Here is a 5,806-nt window from a genome sequence, read left to right on the forward strand (position 1 = left end):
AGGAGGGCAAAAAAACCCTAAAAACATTCTAATAAAATGGAAACCTTCCTTTTCAAAGTCTTCAAAAAGAAACTTCTTTTTTTTTTCAGTGTCTCAGTTCCAAATGACTTATTTGTTTCAATGCTTTTTTTTACAGAGTTAAAAATAGTCCAGATCCAAAGTAAACTAAACATTTTAACCCTATCAAAACTAAAGGCTGCTTTGCTTGACCCGAAACAATTTTTTTTCCCCAGCTTCGGTTTTTTACCCAAACTCTCATTTTCAATCCAACCTCAGGCGACGAGTTTACTTTTTGAAATTGCCCATTAAGACACAGTTCTTAAAATACGTGTGTGTGTGTGCATGTGTGTGTATGCATGTGCACATGAATGCGCGTGCGCATGTGTGCACACACGCACACACACAGGTATGCATATGTCCTCCTATACTCATGCTTTGTACACAGTCTTAGAAATCCAAGAAGAGGTTGACACAAATCATGAAAACAGCAGGGCAGCATCTTGTCTGTCTTGCAAAAGAATGAGTATTAATAATGAAAACGATGTTCTGCTACTAGGTAAACATATGGAGAATTACTGCCAAATAGGTGGGCTTTTCTGAAGAGATGAAGCAGCAGACATGCTGAGTCCAAAGGAATCCTCCAGGATCCCTGCAGGACACCTTCTTGGTGTCTTTCTCCACTGAGATGCGATGGAAAGAGCACAATGCAAAACAGCAGGTAAAGTCATTTCCAAGCCCCTTTATTATTTATTTTAAATCCCACCACTAGCTCCTGCAACAGATGCCAGGGGAGCTGCTGAGTTCTCCGCACTTCTGAATATTGGGCCTCATTTATGAGCTGAAATAATGAGTGAGAAGCTTGGTTAGACTCCTAGCTTGAAAACTAGGCTTTATATTTTCTCTGGCCCAGATCGCCTTCCTGACAGTGAGCGTGACTAATGCTGGGTTTGTTTTATTTTCAGGTTTGCTTCCTCTGTAAGCAGAGAGGAGAAAAGGGGGCAGCTCCTCCAAAGAGACTGGCTAAATCTTTTGACAGCATTGCTGCAATCTGACTACAAAGCTCCAACAAGCCTCGGCCTCAGGAAAATTCATCTCTGCCCTCCCAACACACCCTGGTGAGAGCCCTTCAAGTGGTAATTAAAGTCTATTGAGTGGCAACTTCACCTGTTTAGAGAGGAGTGTGTGGGGGGAAAAGGTGTGCAAGGGGGTGGGCAGCAGAAGTGGGGAGAGAGGGGACCTGGGGAGGGAGGGAAGGGGACTATTGGAAAGAGAGAGATGGAGAGGGGAAGGCACTCGTATGAGAAGCAGAGGGGAGAACGGGAAATACTTGTGTCTGGACTGGTTCTGTTTCCTCTCCTGCCCCCAACACACCCTCATGCCCCTTCTCGCATGTCCAGCTTCTCCGGCATGCTCACACCCACCGATGGAAATGCCAGGGGCTCCTCTCATGCACACCAGCTACTCAGCTGGGTGGAAATCAGCCTTGCTCTCCTGAAGCTCATATTGAGCGAGGCTGAGCCATGCTGGTTTAGGCCCAGCTGTGGATCCATCCCAATGGCACTTATTAACAACTGCTGGGCTCCTCAGCCTTGCAGTTGCAACAAGCAGGTTCTTGTCCTCTGCTTTGTCTCTCTGTGAAGCAGACACACAAAGGGGCATGCTCCGCTCAGCTTGGCTGACAACATCAAAGTTATTGTGGACTTACACAGGCTTAAATGAGAACAAAACCTAGACAGCCAATGGATGATCCCAAAGAAGCCCAGAGATGGACAAGAAGGGTGCCAACCCTGTTTTCCATACTTGGGGATAGACTCGTGCCCCATAAATTGACTTCACTTTTCCAATTGAAAATGTCAAGAAGGCCTTTAGGGCCAAATGCAATGCTGGCTTAAATTGCTTGGAGCTCTACTGACTTCAGTGGGGCTGTGATGATTGATGCCAGCAGAGAGCAAAGTCCAGAGCGCAGCTTATCCCACAGAACAGCAGACTGGGCCACAGTGGTGAATCTGGAGAAGGACACACAGGATGGCAGTGGGAAATGTGCATGGGGGTGGAGGGTAAGAAAAAGAAGCAACTGCAGCATAGAAATCAGGATTGTCTCAGCTACCAAGAAGCTAAAAAATATTGCAGGGGGTTTTGCCGCCTTCAGCGAGCAGGCACTGGTGGCAGGAACAAAGCGAGGTCCGAAAGCCCTAGTTACATTGCCGCAGCCTCAAGCATGCCCTCCATCTGCTGATATTGTTAGGGCCCTGAAGCTTGTCTTGGATGGATTGGTAGCACACAATCTTCATGTCTGAACTTCTGTCTCCTCCACGTGGAGGCTGAAGACCAGACCAGACTTGTATGAGTGGCTCAGTGGTGGTGGGTTTATGTTTCTAGCAATGCAAGTGATCTTCCATCACTGCAACCCTTCACGTGTTCCAGCAAGAAACTGGGCCAGACTGGGATTCCCTGAGACTGGAGGGAGGGATTATCCTCTGAGCACCCTGAGGCTGATCTGAGCAAGTGACTCAAGCAGAATAATTTGACTGGTTTTTGCAGATGTTTCTGTCTCACTGGCTTTGATGGCAGACAGTCCCCTGTGAGTCCCTGACCTTCACACCGGGGGAGTTAGCTGGGATTGTTCGGTGAAGCCATGCAACATTATTCCTGTTCCCAGCCTGTCACAGCACGTGAGCCTTTCTGTGATGACACTGTCACATTCATTTTCTGCCAGCGCTGGCCCCCTGTCTCTCCTCATCCTGCTCCCCACCAGTGTCTGGGTTGAAAACTTGGTGAAGGTGCATTGGTTGGATGAAACTGCAACAGTAGCTACATGCAGCTAAAGCAAATGCTTTTGGGAATATTAAGGGCGTGGATGGATGAACAGTTATACTGCTTTAAATGAGAATGGCAGCTACTACTTGCAAGTGATCCATTGCTTGCTCCTATCGCACCATAAGTGAAGGTGGGCTTAGCTTCCCATGAGAGAAATAGGAGCACAGACACAATGGTTGCACCAGATTCAGCTGAACTGGGATAAATTCCCCCAAAACAGTACAACTCTTGTCTGTCCACAAGCTACATGACTGTTCAGTAGGTTTTTGCCAGCCCTGTGTGGAGGCAATGCTACTACAGGGGTGGGATTTTCACTGACCTGTTCCCCTTCCTCAAATGGATCACTGCCCATTAGCAGCTCCAGAGCCTGGGAGCCATGCAGTTGATAGGGAAAGACAGAAAGAGCGAGGAGCTAGAAACAGTGGCTGTGCTCATCTGCCCTTCTTCGGCCAGCATGGAGGACCAGGGGCTTTGGAGAGAGGAGGAACGGGGTCGGGTATGCACTGAGCTAACTTTCACGCTCCATGGAAGCTATGGAAAAGCAAGGATGCTGCAGTAGAAGGAGCTGCTCTGGGCTGACAGCACTTGAGTGAGTCAATCCAGCCCAGCAGAAGAGTGAGAGCCTGATTCTGTCCCTATGTGGCCCTCACCCTGGGGGGATGCAATAGACTTTAGTGGACTCAACCTTAATTCATGATTAGACTTGGGTGCAGGGCACAGAACAGGATGCAGCATCTGCAGTCAGCATTGGGGTGCAGAGAGGAACAAGCAAGGTAGTTACCCTGCAACCAAAGATCTTCCACTTAGGGCCCAGCCATGCAAACACTTGTCTGCTGTGGGACTTGAGCATTTGTGAGACCAGGCTGCGAGCAGGCATCAAAATGGTTGAGAAGCCCCCGTGGCTTTAGTTTTGAACCTCTCCCTTATATTGGTATAAATCCGGAGTAACTGTGTTATTCTTTGTGTTACAGCAGCACCGAGAGGCCCTCCCTGAGGTTAAGGCCGTGTTATGCTGGGCACCGCAGAGACCTGTAATTGGTTGTCCACTGGAGGTAGGACAAGAAGTAATGGGTTTAAACTGCAGATGCGGAGATGTAGATTAGACATTTCCTGCATATTAGGGTGGTTAAACGCTGGAATAGATTACATCTGGAGACTGAGGTATCTCCACCACTGGGGGGGTGTTAGGAGCAGGTTGAACAAATCTGTCAGGAATGGTTTCTCATATCGTGAGGTAGGGGGGTGAACCAGGAAGCCAATTCTGGGCCCTCCGGCCCTATTTTCTGTGGTCCTGTAATAAGAGAAGGCCCCTGCCCCAGGAAGTTTTAGACTCAGCAGATTAGACAGATGAAAGCTTTGGCAGATATAAGGGCCACATCCTTCAAAGGGGCTCAGCCCCAGCACACATGGCTCTTTGGACCATTTGGCCACTTGATTTGGGAGTTGGGCTCTTGTGGGGGGATAAAAACAGACCCTCCTGGAACTTGTCTGGGACTACATCAGAAATCTGTGATGCAGCCCAGATTTGGACACTACGTCTCCTGAGTTCCTGGCCGGGGTCTTCACCCATCCCTCCCTCTCCCGGACCACTGAGGCCGTGCGATCCATCAGGTGCATTTGTCTGTTGTCCCCCAAGCCCCCCTGCCACATCCTCCGCATTGTTCTTCCACCACTCTCTGATTGCTGAGCAGCTTTTTGACTTTTCCATCAATAACTCTAAAGAACAGGTCCCCACCACCCTGTCCTCTCCCCTCCCCATGGTTCCACGTCAGGCAATCTCATCGATCAGAGCTGCTCAGGAAATATCTGGTGTTTTGTTGTCAGGATGATAATAACATTGCGGTTGTGAATGGGCTGCTTCAGGCCTGATCAAGGACACCTGCAGCGTTTGTTTAATTGCATTTAATGACAAATCCTATATGGCGGAGCACAGCTAGAGAGATTTATTATCTGCCAAAGAGGCAAAGCACAACAGCTCAAAATATAATTTGCACCAAGCATTTCCCGCCCTCCCCACCTGCCTGCCCAGTCCCCGTCTCTCCTTAAGCCACTGTAATAAAAAACAAGTTGGGTACAGTGGGCACCACCAGACTCAGCTGGGACAGGGATGTAAACCAAAGGAAATTGCAGCAATAAGGCCATGCTGTTTTTTCCACCACCCCTGTGGTCTGTTCTATAGGAAAAGCTGTTGGTTTAATTTACAGCCTGGAAGAGCCGCTGGAAATCTCTCCATGAAGGGCCAGCCTCTTCTAAGGCAGCTTGAGGCTAAGCGCTCCATCCCCATTATGTGCGACTGGGCCGTTTCCAACATGTTCCAGCAGCCCAGTTTGGAGCCTGTTTATATAGGAGGTAGGTTGGAAGGGAAGCAGTGGCGGATTCCAGCATCAGAGGTTGAAACAGCTCCAGTCTATAGCAAAGCAGCTCTCTCGCTGTCTGAACCTCTGGGACGATTGGCATTGCCACACCCGAGCCTGAGAGACACTGAGCAGCTTCCATTGACTTCACTAGGAGTTACGGGTACTCAGCATCTTTCAAGATCAGGCCCTTGATCTGCTGAATGCTCACCACAGCGTGGCATTTGCTCATAGGCCGTTGACATGCTGCCCTTGGGTAGGCTCACAGATAAGCCTACAGGGAGTTACTATCCCCTCTCCAAAATAAATCAGCTTCTGATTGGTCACCATTTTATTCTTTTTCCCAGATTTGTGAATAAATGCAGCAACCTGATTGACTGCCACTGATTTCATTTGGTATCAAGAGAAGGTGGAATTTCTGTTCAACTCCTGGACTTTGACTTGAGCGGGTATTTCCCAGAGTAGCAGTCAGGGATAAGTCATATCTCTGCCTCCTACAGAATCTCATCCATGTGCATGTGGCTAGCGTGAAGCCCAAGTACTATTTAAGTCCTAATTATTCCTCAAAATACAGATTAAGTGATGCCTAAGCCCTCTGCACAGGGGTGAATTCCCCCCCCCCCCCCCCCCCCCCC

The 5,806-nt window shown here is 48.8% G+C and overlaps 1 long non-coding RNA gene across 4 annotated transcripts; it reads left to right on the forward strand.

Moving 5' to 3' along the window:
- The first annotated feature begins 560 nt into the window (after window positions 1-560).
- LOC109294883 lies at window positions 561-5,554 on the forward strand. 4 transcript variants are annotated; one of them, XR_002096641.1, is made up of 4 exons: window positions 561-718; window positions 963-1,115; window positions 3,789-3,869; window positions 5,022-5,554. It is a non-coding gene; the product is annotated as an uncharacterized LOC109294883 (long non-coding RNA). The 4 variants fall into 4 exon arrangements; XR_002096639.1 differs by having other exon boundaries at window positions 3,789-5,554; XR_002096640.1 differs by having other exon boundaries at window positions 3,792-5,554.
- Window positions 5,555-5,806: the final 252 nt, after the last annotated feature.

This window comes from Gavialis gangeticus, unplaced genomic scaffold (genome assembly GCF_001723915.1).
Source record: "Gavialis gangeticus isolate Ggan-Ray unplaced genomic scaffold, GavGan_comp1, whole genome shotgun sequence".
In the NCBI taxonomy this organism is placed as follows: domain Eukaryota; kingdom Metazoa; phylum Chordata; order Crocodylia; family Gavialidae; genus Gavialis; species Gavialis gangeticus.